This window comes from Mastigoproctus giganteus, chromosome 8 (assembly GCF_048544385.1).
Source record: "Mastigoproctus giganteus isolate SK-2022 chromosome 8, ASM4854438v1, whole genome shotgun sequence".
Lineage (NCBI taxonomy): Eukaryota > Metazoa > Arthropoda > Arachnida > Uropygi > Thelyphonidae > Mastigoproctus > Mastigoproctus giganteus.
Genome location: NC_143582.1, coordinates 168,903,597 through 168,918,528, shown reverse-complemented (window position 1 = coordinate 168,918,528; position 14,932 = coordinate 168,903,597). Strand labels below are relative to the sequence as shown.

At 39.3% G+C, this 14,932-nt stretch overlaps 1 protein-coding gene across 1 annotated transcript in view; it reads right to left on the bottom strand.

The window, feature by feature from the left end:
• Nup98-96 (nuclear pore complex protein Nup98-96) overlaps nucleotides 1-13,509 on the bottom strand; it is a 770,989-nt gene extending 757,480 nt beyond the window's left edge. The window contains exon 1 of the mRNA XM_090379042.1: nucleotides 13,405-13,509. The gene's annotated coding sequence lies outside the window, so the exon portion shown is untranslated. The remainder of the gene's footprint in view (nucleotides 1-13,404) is intronic.
• Nucleotides 13,510-14,932: the final 1,423 nt, after the last annotated feature.

The following is a 14,932-nucleotide window of genomic DNA, read 5'->3' as shown; positions in this document are numbered from 1 at the left end:
AAGGGAAATGTGAAAAGATCAAAGAAGGTGATGACATTAGCAAATAAAATTGAGTTATTAGACAAAATTTCTAATGGTGAAAGTGTCTCCTCAGTGGCAAAACATTATAAAATCAATGAGTCAACGGTACGATCAATCAAGAAATCAGAAGAAAAAATCCGCCGTAGTGTCCGTGAAAACGCGCTAATTGCTTCAAAAATTTGCTCTGTAACTGTGATGTTAAATTAGAAAAAATGGAAAAGGCTTTAAATCTGTGGATAGAAGACCGAACTCAAAATAAAATTCCGTTGAGTTCACTCATCATTTGTGAAAAGGCAAAACTCTTTTATCAACACTTTAGCGAAACTGGTGTTTTTTTGCTAGCAAAGGCACTGGTTTGAAAGATTTGTTTGAAATTTCTAATAAATATTACATTTAATATTAAATTGTTTCTTATTTTCATTTCGATGCCATATGCTTGCATTTCACTATGTAAAGTAAAGTGCAGCCATTATCAACCCACTGCAGGATAGAAGCCTCCTCAACAATTCATGTTGAGGGAAATGGACCATAATCTGCCACGCTGGTCCAGTGCGGGTTGGCAGATCGACCATATTCAGCAGTCAGGGGCTTGAACCCCGGTCTACTCAAAGAGCGTGTGCTACTGCACTCCCGCTCCTGCCCACTCGGCTACGGAGGCCTATTTCACTATGTACATAGTCATAATATGAAGGTACACATAATACATATATAGACAAAATTTTAGACTAGTTTTTCTTATATATTTCATACTTTGGAACGGAACCCCTTTATTACTATGGGAGCCATAACTCAGTATTTGCGTTTTCGGTATTCGCGACATTTCTCAGGAACGTAACCCCCGCTATTCGTGGGGTTTACTGTATACTAGAGGTAAAAGAGTGAATGGGAAATGAATGTTTGGTGGGGTTGAACGGGGTACAGGAAAGTGTTTTTTTGGGTCGTTGAAAATAGGAGTAAAGACGTTCGCCTAGACATAGTTAAGACTTCCATATGGTCTGGTACCACCATAGTATCGGACTGTTGGAAGTCATATGATTGTCTGGGAGACAAAAGGTTTAAACCAGAGAAGAGAAGAAAACAATCGATGGAACATGGAGTGCCATTAAACAGCAACTGTCATTAAGCAAAATCAATGATCAGCTTGACTCCTACCTCAGAGAGTATATGTGGTGAAGGAAACATTCCAGCAGCAATGATTTAACACTGGAATTTTTAAAAGCTGTGAGCTTAATATATAAACCTGAACCTGAGGATTGAATGAGGACACCCAACCAATGAGGTCAGTGGTTCTTAGTTCAATCTCGTTATTAAAGCTAGTTAAATAGCACAGAAAACGTGCATTTGTTTTTTCAAAACATTGATTTGCCGTTCCTTTTCTTTCGTTAAATTTACCTTTAAATTACCTTTTCCCCTTTCCTTTTTCTTCTTTTCAGCCTTTTTCATTGTTAAAGCTCATAAAACAGCATAGAAAAATGTGCAGCATTTATGTTTTTTTTAAAATGCTGATTTGCCGTCCCTTTAAATTACCTTTTCCCCTTTCCTTTTTCTTCTTTTCAGCCTTTTTCATTGTTAAAGCTCATAAAATAGCATAGAAAAATGTGCATTTATGTTTTTTTCGAATGTTGATTTGCCATTCCTTTTTTTCGTTAAATTTCCTTTTAAATTACCTTTTCCCCTTTTCTTTTTTCTTCTTTTCAGCCTTTCTCATTGTTAAAGCTCATAAAATAGCATAGAAAAACGTGCATTTTTGTTTGTTTTTTTTTTTAAATTGTCGATTTGCCATTCCTTTTCTTTCATGAAATTTTGTTTTCCCCATTCAAATGTCACGTGACATTTTGCAATCCCCGAAAAACATGCATTTTTAGTCCTTGAATTTTTAAAATTATTGGATTTATCCTTTGTTTTCAACAATTATATTTGTTGCTGTGCCGCGTGTCACTTGACATCTGCCGGGCAAGGAGAGGAGAGGGAACACAGTGAGTGGGCAGTCACAACTCTGAATCTCTACCATTGACTGGTAACACAGAGAGGCAACATCCGTGTAGTGTGGGCACCACACCTCGACCCCACTTACGTTGGTTCACACCTGGGTAGTCACCCACAGTGTGCTTGTGCATGGGGGTTATACTCAGGATTACTAACATTCGCACCATCGTGAAGGTGCAAGCAGAGTATTTGGCTGTCACAGACCGTCCGGAGTTCACTGAAATTGGGTCCACTCGACTTGAGTGTCACCCAAATACCAGTTCCATCAGTGTTTTAGACTCCCAGGTAGCAAGTACAGCTTGTCTGGCATATCTGAGAGAATGTCTATAAGAACCTCAAGGACCAAATACCTTTCACATGAATGCATGTTAGTTTTTTTTTTTTTTTTCCAGTCCCTTATTACCTTCAAACAGCTGGGTTAAGGCAACTGATGGTGGAAATAAGTAATGGACAGAATTTTTAAAAAATACATCATGAAGATTATTTAATTGCATAAATATAGAATGGGGGCAGAAATCAGCATTTCTAAGCAAATTATTTGGCAAAAATTGACACAAAGCACAATTATTTCCAGGGATTCAAGGAAACAAATGAAAAGCAAAAAGAGTTACTGCAGTTTCATGGAGAAGCTTAACTAATAAAGGACTGGAAAAGTTGAAACAGCATCACACTTATATGCGAGACATACAATAGCCACTCCATTAAAAATAAATGTAATAGAAAGTTTGTCAGAACCAATAAAAGATCAGGTAGCTGATCTTTTATTGTTTCTGATAAATGGCAAATGAAGCAACTTGGTGAAAACAATCCAGCCTATGAATGTCCTTCATAAGTGAAGAGAATGGTGTTTGTGGGCATCTGCTACAGAGAATTGCTTCATGAGAGAAAGAGACAAGAAAACACCATTAACAATGAATGCCTATGAAGAAATGATACTTCACAGTAAGGCCCTTTCTCCATCATGAAAAGTCAAAACTATTACAAGAATTTCACACAACTATTTAGTAAATAATAAATATTTTATTGCCTTTTTCATTTTATTATGTTTGTTACAACAAAGTAACAAATTAACAGTTAAGTTTCTATAATTGATTTTTAAATCTTCTTCAGTGTATCAGTTTATAGACTGGTTTGCTCCTTTGATGAGTTGTCTCCATTTCTCCCGGTCTTGTGCTAGGTGTTTCACTTCTGCAATGATTCGGAGCCCAGTTTCCAAATTGTATTTATGATGGTGTTTCTTGGTCTTGTTTTCTTTTTCCCGTATTTTGCCTTCCAGCACATCCAGTAACATCCCTCTATGCCTCATGGTGTGTCTGATCCATTGTAGACGCTGTCTTCTGATTCTTCTTAGCAATTCTCTTTCTTCTCCTACACATTGTAAAACCATGTTATTACTCATTTTTTTCTGTCCAGCTAATCTTTTCCATTCTTCGCCAGCACCACATCTCAAAAGCCTCTAGTTTTTTCAAGTTGGTTTTGTTTAATGTCAATGTCTCTGCTGAATACAAAGCAATTGACCAAATGTATGTTTTCATAATTCTTTTTCTTAGGTCTAGTGACATATTTCTTTGACTTAGTAAAGAGATTTTACCTCTAAATGCTTGTTTTGCCATTACAATTCTTTGAACCGATTTCACTGTGACAAGATGAATCGTGTGTTATAAGTCGTCCTAGATATTTGAATTTTGTTACCTGTTCTATTTTCTCTCCATCAGTTTCAATGTGAAATTGTTTTGGCTTTTTACTTATCATCATAATCTTTGTTTTATTAGTGTTCATCTTCATTCCATATTTCTTCACTTTCTTAGTTGACTATGGTCCTTGAGGTTGTCACAGACATTCTCTCAGATATGCCAGACAAGCTGTACTTGCTACCTGCGAGTCTAAACGCTGATGGAACTGATATTCAGGTAACACTCAAGTCAAGTGGACCCAATTCAGCAAAGTCCGGACAGTCTGTGGCTTGCGGATGGTCTCTGCTTGCACCTTCACAATGGTGGGACTGTTAGTAATCCTGGGTATAACCTCCATGCACAAGTACATGATGGGTGACCATCCAGGTGTGAACCAACGTAAGCAGGGGTCGAGGTGTGGTGCCCACACCACATATTGGGGGGATACAAGGACTAATAGATTAACAGTAGCCACTGGCAGAGGTGAAAGTGATTCTTGCACTGCTTCTATTGGAATGAGCCGCAGCCTGGAAAATAAGATGCAGGATATTTCAGAGACTGCTGGGAATCATTGGGGTACAAGTAAACACATGGGTTGTGTTAGGGTAGCTAAGAAAAAGAACAGGTGCATGTATACTTGTGTGTACACCAATGCTAGGAGTTTAGTAAATAAATTTGATGAATTTGAGGTATTGCTCAAAACATCAAAGGCAGATATTGTGGGGATTTCAGAGACGTGGTGTCACACAGATATAAGAAATACAGAACTGGAATTTGGGGAGTACAATGTCTACAGAAAGGATAGACAGGATAGGAAGGGAGGAGGGGTTATGCTATTAGTTAAAAAACACATAAAATCCAAGGAAGTGAAGCCAGTCGACATCGCTGGACAGTGCAGTGTCGAGTCAGTTTGGTGTGACATAAGCATTGGGAGATCAAAATTGAGAGTAGGAGTGTGCTATAGGACTAATGACTCTGATGAGTATAATAAGAAACTGTTCGGAGAAATAGAGTGGGCCAGTAAATCAGAGAGTCTTATAATGGGGGATTTAATTTCCCAGATATTGACTGGAATTCGGGGGCTGGTCACTCACACAGTAGCAAGGCTTTTGTGGATTTATTGGATGATTGTTTTCTACATCAGCATGTTCGGGAGGCAACTAGAGGGAGTAATACTCTTGATTTGATTATCAGTAGTGATTCTTCATGCATTAAGAATCTGCAGATAAATGAACCACTTGGTGGCAGTGATCACAGTGTGCTGAAGTGGGAGTTACTCAAAGAGGTAACTACCATTAGGGGTAAAGGGAAGGGGTATTGCTTTCGTAAAGGCGACTACAATGGACTGAGACAGTATTTAAATTCTATACAGTGGGATCAACTGATGATATTGCCAACAGCAAATTCAAAATGGGAAGCATTCAAAGAACTTATCGTGGAAGCTACTAGGCTTTACATACCAACTAAGAAATATTGTTCAAGGTTTAGGCCTAAATGGTTGTCAGATGAACTAATGAGGCATATGGCAGAGAAGAAAAATGCATGGGATACATACAAATTAACACGTGACACGGACGCCTATGATAGATACAAGTTGATCTGTAACCAAGTTACAAAGGAGGTTAGGCAGGCGAAGGCAGATTACGAGAGATCCTTGGCAAGGGATGCGAAGAAAAACAGCAAAGAGTTCTTTACTTATGTAAACTCTAGAAGGAAGGGGATGAATCAGATTGGTCCACTTGAGATCGATGGGTCAACTGTTGATGACCCTGCTCGGGTAGCTAACAAACTAAATGAATATTTTGCATCGACATTCACACATGAGGAGTTATTCAGCGAGGGGAATGCCAGAGGTGTATTCAATTCTAGCAGTAAGCTAGAGAATCTTGTAATAACTGAGAGCAAAGTGGAGGAGAAATTGTTGAAGATAAACACAAGAAAGGCACCTGGGGTGGATGGGATCTATCCAGTTATATTAAAGGAGGCAGCAAAGGAGGTAAGCAAACCCTTAGCCATAATTATGAGAGCTTCCTTGGACTCAGGGGAGGTACCCATTGACTGGAGATGTGCAAATGTGACCCCAATTCACAAAGGGGGATCAAAGGCTGACACAAGTAATTATAGACCTGTGAGTTTAACTTCTGTTCCCGGAAAATTAATGGAGGCACTGGTGAAAGAAGCACTGCAGGATCATCTAGACAAGACTTCAGTTATAGCTAGGACACAGCATGGTTTTGTTAAGGGGAAGTCTTGCCTGACCAATTTGATTGGATACTATGATGCAGTCACAAAAGAACTGGATGCAGGGAATAACTTTGATATTATATACTTGGATCTTAGAAAGGCTTTTGATACTGTTGCACATGGAAGACTGCTGCACAAATTGGAGCAGTGTGGCATTGGTGGCAAGTTGCTGCTATGGATAAAGGGGTGGTTGAGGGGGAGAAGACAGAGAGTGGTAATCAATGGACACTGCTCATCGTGGACTAATGTTATTAGTGGAGTCCCTCAGGGTTCAGTATTGGGGCCTTTATTGTTTTCTGTATTTATAAATGATATTGATGATGGTATATCAGGCTTAATGTCCAAGTTTGCAGACGATACGAAGGTTGGCAGGGTTGTCAAGGACACTACTGACACTATGCTGCTGCAACAGGATTTGGAAAGGTTGAGCAGATGGGCTTCGAGGTGGCAAATGAAGTTTAACATTGACAAATGTAAAGTACTACATATGGGAAACAGCAACCCCAGAGCAGCGTATCAACTCTGTGGTACTACACTGACAGTGGTAGAGAATGAAAGGGACCTGGGGGTGGTGGTGCAGGCAGATATGAAGTTCTCTGAGCAGTGCAGACGAGCTGCAAGAGTAGCTCATGGTGTATTGTCAATGATATATAGGAATTTTTCTAGCAGGGATAAGGAGGTGATTATTCCCTTGTATAAGGCAATGGTCAGGCCACACCTAGAGTACTGTATACAGGCCTGGAGGCCTCATTTCAGGAAGGATGTAGAGCTGCTGGAAAGAGTACAGAGAAGGGCAACTAGATTGGTGAATGGGACAAAGGGGTTCTCTTACGAAGAAAGGCTTAAGTTTTGCAAATTACAGTGTCTGGAAACTAGGCACCAGCGGGGTGATCTGATAGAGGTGTACAAAGCCTTGAATGGTTTGAGCATGCTCAATGCTGATGGGATTCTTCCTCTAGCTCAGAAAAATCACCTGAGGGGGCATAAATTCAAATTGAGGAAAGACAGATGTAGGATAGATGTGCGGAAATTTGCCTTTAGCCAGCGGGTGGTTGATGGGTGGAACAGACTTCCATCCCTTGTCGTGGAAGTTGATAGCCTAAATAAGTTTAAGGCTCAGCTGGACAGGTATTTCGAACGAACAGAGGGGTGAAGTGGAAGTGGTTATTTTTATTTATTTATGTTACTTTTTTTTTTTTTTTTTTGGCTGATGCTGCATAAGCTTGCTTTCTTGCATCAAATGCCTCTACTAATGCTAATGCTAATGGAGGACCGCCGCCCCTCTATGTTACCAGGCAGTACTAGGTGGTAGATGACTCTCATCAACTGGTGCAATACCACCACTTTGCTTATTGGAGGCTTGAAGTAGTGGAACCCATGTTTAGTCTCTAGAGCAAAGTTCCAGTTAACCCTTCCCCATCTCTTCCATCACGCAGTATGATTGATAACTTTTGAGGTTATGATGAACATCGTGGTGAGATCCAATATTCCTTACATTTCAAGGGTACAGCTCTAAAACGGTGTTCGCAGGCCAGCTGCTAGTTAGTACACCGGAACGAACCTTTTGGTAACTCTCTAGGAGGCTTCTGGATCAGCGAGTGTATAATCTTGCTACCTCTACTCTGCCAGATAGTGACTGGAGGGAGTCAGAGTAGTGTGTATGCGGGGAGTATTGTCGAGGCCACGTTATGTCAAGGATCTGGGTATATTCTTACCATGGGTACACCATATACAAAAAATTTCATTACTTCATACAGCATGTCCCATCCACTTTTTCTTACTATTCAATACATTATGAATTGTCAAACTAATAGAGCAAGCTTATCTGCAAAAAGATCTAAACCTCGCAAGCACTTCCAAATTCATTTCACAAATATACGTAGTCTCAATTCTAATCTCAACGATGTCCATTTCCGCTTGCAGTCTGCCAAACCCCATGTACTTTTTCTAACAGAATCTCAGTTATCGGTTGATTCAACTACTGCTCATCTCAGATGCCCAAATTATTCGCTGTATGATTCTTTTCGCCTCAAAAGTGGTACTTGTGCATATGTCCGTTCTGATATTCCCTGTCAGAGACTTGGCAATTTGGAATCTCCTCTCTCTCTTTGATCTTCTCTGGCTTAGAATCTCTCTACCTCATTGTGTCAAATTCATCTGTCTCTACTGTTCTCCCAACCCCACTAATCACTTGCAGCTCTTTGACTTCCTCTCTTTGCAACTTGACTTTCTCCAGTCCAACTTTCCTAACAGTGAGGTAATTTTCCTTGGTGATTTTAATGTTCACAACTCCAGCTGGCTTCCGTTTTCTAGTCACACCGACCCAGCTGGTCGAGATGTTGAGGCTTTTGCAATTACTAATGATCTTGCACAGATTGTTCATTTACCTACAAGAATACTGGACAATTCTAATCAAACAGCCAATACGCTTGATCTTTTTCTCACAAACAACCCTTCTAAGTACACGGTCGAAGTGAGAGGTCCTTTAGGCACTTCAGATCACAAGTCGGTGATTGTCTCTTCTCCAATGGAACCTTTATCTCATGGCTATTCCCAACCTCGTGTTGTTTGCCATTACAAGAATGCAAAATGGGATGACCTGCGAGACTTCTTTTCTTCTTTTCCTTGGTCGGATTACTGTTTCAAAACTTCTGATATCAACGTTTGCTCAGATCATGTCAATGAAATTAATCCTGCAGGAATGGAATCCTTTATCCCACACTCCACTTTAAAATCTCGTCCTTTATCTAAACCTTGGTTTTCCAATAAATGTGCTAATGCTGTTCAAGAGAACAATGTTGCATATTGTAATTGGCTTGTTTCTAATTCTTCAGTTTCATTTTCTGCCTACACCAAAGCTTGCAACAATTGTATAGCAGTTATTAACCAGTCCAAACTAGAGTTTGAACAGGCTAAGAGTAGAAAACTTGCTTCTTGCCCTAATGGTAGCCGAACATTCTGGTCTCTTGTCAAAGCTATTGGCCACAACTTTTGCCCATCTCTGCTCCCACCTCTATCCAAACCAGATGATTCTGTTGTCACTTCAGCCAAGGATAAAGCTGACCTGCTAGCATCCCATTTTTCTTTCAACTCATGCATTAACGACATTGGTAAAATACTTCCCACTATTCCCAACATGCTCCATTCAATGCCTCCTGTGGTCTTCCGTCAAAAGGATGTCAGAAGGATTTTGACGAATCTTGATGCTAAGAAAGCTCCAGGTCCTGATGGTATTTCTCCACTTGTTCTCAAAACCTGTGCTCCTGAACTTACTCCTATTCTTTGCCGCCTTTTTTCACTTTCTTATTCCAAAGGTGTTTTTCCTTCTGCTAGGAAATTTGCTCATATCCAGCCAGTTCCTAAAAAGGGTGACAAATCCCTCCCATCCAATTATCGTCCCATTGCAATTACTTCTACTCTTTCTAAAGTAAAGGAGAAATCAATTAACCGCCAACTCTCAAACTACCTAGAAACCTTCCGTCTGATCAATGATCGCCAGTATGGATTCCGTCAGTGTCGATCCACTGGTGATATTCTGGCTTTTGTTACTCATTTATGGACTAATTCAATGGAGAGGTTCGGTGAAACACAAGTAGTTGCTCTTGAAATCTCAAAGGCTTTCGATCGTGTTTGGCATAAAAGTCTTCTAAACAAGCTTCCATCTTATGGTTTGCCAACTGTTTTTAGTAATTGGTTATCCAGTTTTCTCTCTGATCGCTCACTGAGGGTGATGGTAGATGGCTCTGTCTTCTAACTTCTCCAATAATGCCGGTGTCCCCCAATGTTCGGTTGTTTCCCCCACTCTTTTCCTCTTGTATATTAATGACCTTCTTCCATTGACTGGAAATCCTATCCATAGTTTTGCCAATGATAGCACATTGCAATCCTTTTTCCATTTTGAGAAACCTTGTCCTGCTCAATCAGCTTCAACTTCTCGAAAATCTACCACCAATTCCTTAAATGATGATCTTCAGGTAATTCTCCAGTGGGGCAAAGACAACTTAGCCCTTCTAAAACTCAGTCTTGTCTTATATCTCGCAAAAAGGATTCTTCTGCTCCTATGCTTATCCTTAATGACACTCCGATTTCTAGGCAAAATGATATCTCTTTTTGGGATTACCCTGACTTCTAATCTCTCTTGGCACAAGCACATTACAAATATTGCTTCTTCTGCATCTAAAAAACTTGGTTTTCTCTTTCACTCTCGGCGTTACTTTTCTTCCAAAAAGCTGCTCACTCTGTATAAATCGCAAATCCACCCTGCCATGGAATATTGTTCCCACATATGGGGTGGTGTCCCCAAAACCTCTCTCAGGCTTCTTGATTCCATTCAGAAGAGTGCAGTTAGGTTAATTAATGACTCATCTCTAACAGAGTCTCTGCACTCGCTGTCTCATAGACGTTCTGTTTCTGCTACATGCCTCTTCTACAGATACTTCCATTGGCACTGTTCTTCTGAATTAGCTTCTATAATTCCTGCTCTCTTTCAAAACAGTCCGAACACATGCCGCCACCAGCCAACATCCATTTACTGTCCAACTTCAAACTCACAGAACCAACTTTTCATCTTCCTTGTTTATTCATTCAACTGCCGTTTTCTGGAACAACCTTGCTTCATACGTATTTCCTGAAAATTACAGTCTACAGAAGTTTAAGTCCAATGTCAACAAATATCTTCTTTCGTCTTCTCAACCTCCAACCCAAGCACGGTACTAAGTACTATAGGTTCTAACACCTGTCATGTTTGGGGTTTACATAAAAAAAAAAAAAAACTGTTAACTGTTTTAGCATATGATTTTTAATTAACATTACTTATCTAAGAAATAACTAAATGCAGGCTCATAATAACCGTTTTCAATTGTTTCCCACAGTTGTTGCAAATTGGATGACTGAGGATCCGTACTCTGCAGAGTTTGTTCGAGCTCATCATAAAGATGCTCAAATGAACTAAGATCTGTTGACTGGAGAGAACACCGAAGTAGGCTGAATTTGCTCTCATTTCCTGGAGCCACTTCTATACAATTTTACCTTTGTGAAATGGTACTGTACATTATCCTGTTGGAAGAACCCATTTACAGATGGATACACTACAGCAGTGGTTTTCAACCGGGGTGCCGCAACAACATTCCAGGGGTGCCACGTAATTTGGGTTTAAGTTACTTAAACTTATTATTTTTTTAAAAAATTTATATGTTTATTTCATTACAAAAAGGTGTACAGTATCTTTTTAACTTTGTGGTAATCTATAATTGATGTTTACTTAGTACCTCTATATATTTTATAAATATATATTTCAACTGAAAGGTAATTCTATCATTCAGTTGCCTTTTTTTTAATTTTTTGATTTGGTGTCCTTCTGTAATTTGTTAAAAAAAAAAAGGCGTGGTTTTGAAGTGGGGGGTGCCGTTATTAAAAAAAGGTTGAAAACCACTGCACTACAGCCAAAAAAGGAATACACCTGGTCAGAAACAATTATCAGATAACCTGACATCGAAACACGGCTCCATTGCTATCAAGTGATCCAATGTTTACCAAAAAAAAAACAATCCCCACAATGTTACAGAACCCCACCACAAACCTGGTGGCATGGCAGGATTCATGGATTTATACCTTATTTCTATTTGCAAAGAAATCTATAACCATACCTTTTTTTTTGCTGACAGAAGTGGCACCTGTTTCAATTGTAAGCTGTGATATACCACCTGTAACAAGTTGTACATTTTGAAATGTGCCTTTGATTACCACTGTTGTTCTGCATTATTATTTGACTTACTTGCACCAGCCTTGTCGGCCTCTGGAATTAATAGGTTGTTTCCAACCACTCGATTGCCACCTGACTAGATGCTATTTGATTATTGGACCAGTCTCAATATACCTGAAACACAGTCGCATGTGAAAACCACAGCAAGGTTGCAGTTTACAAGATACTCATATTGTTACAACAAAGGCTTCCACAGCCAAGTATCAGGAGTGCAGTAGCACACTGCCTCATGAATGAGGCCTTCTACATCTTCAAGTGAACCACAGCATGCATTTTAAGGATCCACAGAGCGGAGCTCATACCAATAGCATCGAGGGAAAGCAAACGAGTAAGAAGGGATCGTTTATGTCATCCATCGAGGCCTTCATTGCTGTTTATCCTCTGAGCAGGAAAAATGAATAGGCAAGTTTCTTTGTATTTTATTTATTTTTTTTTTATTACTGCTTTTGGGAGAGTAAAATTCATGTATAAGAAATAAAAAAATCCTAAAAATTTTTAAAGTTTCTGGGGAGCATAGGGGCAGCAGCACCCGGGGAGAGGGGGGAAAGAAAGTTAAAATGCATGGCAGTCCATTTTCCCTGATTACAGCTTGCTTCTGCCAATCAATGTTGGAGCCATTCCTGCTCACCTTCACCAAAGGTAAGTCACAAGTCTCACATTTAGTCATCCGACTGTACTGAAGATTGTTTTGTTGAAAATAGTGCAAAATTTCAACATTAATTTTTTTTCAATAAAATAATTGATTAGATTTAATAAGTATTGCAATCCATTAGTAAAAGGTTAAGCATTTGTGCACTGAAAGCCAGAGTTGGTCCAGAAGGCCCTCAACTAAAAATGGATCCCGAATAGAAAACAAGTTTAATCAGTCCTTTATCAATGCCCAACATTATTTTTTTAGGACCAGGCAGAACACGGGGCGGTCTACCAATTTGTAAACAAGGGTTCGTTCAAGAATTTCAGCTGAGGGTCTCGTGCGATCGCCCCACCCGCTTCCAGAGCGACTATGGGTAGGGTCTGTCCATGAATTCCTTGAACCTGCTCTTCTGCAAGCGAATTAAAAAAAAAAAAAAAAAAAAAGTCTGTCAAGCCCAAGCTACCGTGTTTGCTATTTGGTCCGCTGCCGCTCAAGAATAATACAAGCTACTTTATTTTTGCACTTTCGAAATAACTGAAGTGCTTATTTTTGAAACCTTTTATTCAATATTATTTCATTCGTATTATTAATCAAGTATTTACGTGCAGATTTTTTGTTGTTACTGTTGCCTTGAGTAGAGAGCATGAACTGAGAGGTTTTCCAACACAAGCAAGAAGCTGGCGCAATAATAAAACGCCGATAACACTTAAAAACTCTTAAAATTAACTCTAAAGGCGGAGGGAATGGGGAATAAATTTTTACAGTGAATCTAATCGTTTTTGTTTTGTTTTCCTAATATTTCAAAAGATTGTCTCCGCTTTTAAGATAAATATACACAAAATCCGTATAATGCAGGAGGATGAAAAGTGCTAAAAAGATGTAGTCTCAATTTATACACATATAAAATAGATTTATGGTAAAAATTAGTATAGAAATATTTAATTTTTCTTTTCAATTGGATTTTCTGTACTTTTATTGCTTTCCAAAGCATAACTGGAGGCCTAACAGTATAACCTCCTTTCTTATTCATTGAAGGAATTATACCATACATGAAAATTACCACCACGTCAAATATAAATACTTACTTAAAAGTTTATAAGACTCTTATTGTTTCATTCGGTTATTAACTGATTAACACCAAATTAATCATAACACAATAGTAATTCCGATATAAACGACGAATACACAGCACATACAAGAACCTTTCATAACACAAACCAAATATAGGCAATTAGTGTCACCTAGTGTTAAAACTACAAATTATCAAAAGACCAATCCGACATTGAAATTAATTTAAATACTGTACGACGGCACATTATATAAGTAGTATTCTTAGTGTTCTCTGTAGATGTTTAATCTGAACCTGTACTCAGAATGCGACCAATGTACACACACACACACACTGGGCAAAAAATTACAAACCTTTGTATTAATACAGTCACAAACAGAATAAATGCAAATAGATACAAAGACAACTGTGACTTGGGCTGATGATGCGTTGAGTCGTTGAGTATAAAGAGTGGACAGGCTGTTCGACTGCAGTAATCTGAAGCCAGAATGGGGAAAATGCGTGATCTTTCAGACTTTGAAAAAAAATATATCATCTTAGTTGCACGTTTAGCAGGACCCACGATTCATCAAAAGAAAAACATAACTGGTTTCTCATACAGCATCCATCTCAAAGGTTTTTAACAACTAGAAAGAAAGCGGTTCTTCTATATCTCAAAGGAGTAAATATGGAAGAAAAACAAAACTTCCTGAGGGAAGTTGTCGTACTGTCGTACTTATTGTTGTTTTTCTTGTAGTATGATTTTACGAGCATCAGCGACCAAGGCCATATTGCTCCATTGAACGAAACCCAAGTTTACGGGAGTAGCAGCCATGCTACCCACGTTAACACGGACTAAATTGGCCTAGTTTTGAAAATGCCCCATAATAATTCCTCTCGTCATCGACGGGACTCGAACTCAGGTCGTTTCCACCCGAGTACGAGGAGGAGGCAATTCCACCAAATGTACAACCCAAAGGGGCATGTGGCATCTGCTCTTGTACCACTGCATTCTTATAACTATGAAGAATAAGCTCTAGGCTAATCTTGATATTTATATGAGTGACAATCGTAGGTAGCACAGTTGGTAGGATCGCTGTCCTCCCCACACCAGATGAAAAAGACCTGAGTTCGAGTCCCGTCGATGAGGGCAGGAATTTCTCTGGACTTTTTCACAACGTGGCTGAGTTAGTCGGTCTAAGGAAAGGGTAGCATGGATTTTTCGTCCAGCAAACAGAAAATCAACCTCAGAAAGATCACACACATTTTACAGACAATATACACTGAGTGATCCCTCAATTATGACCACCTACCTTATACTTCGTAGGTTCTCCTTTTGCCCTCAGTACAGCAGCTACCGGACGTGACATTGATTCAACAAGATGTCGGAAGTTTTCGGATGGTATCGCTAACAAAAATGTGTGTCAGCAATGCAGGTATGGAGATGATTGGTGTATTCGATCGCCTGATATGCCGTTCCATAGTGTCCGACCAGTGCTCTATGGGATTGATATTGGCGGAGTTTGGAGGCCAATCAATATACTGGAAGTCAGAACTGTCTTCCT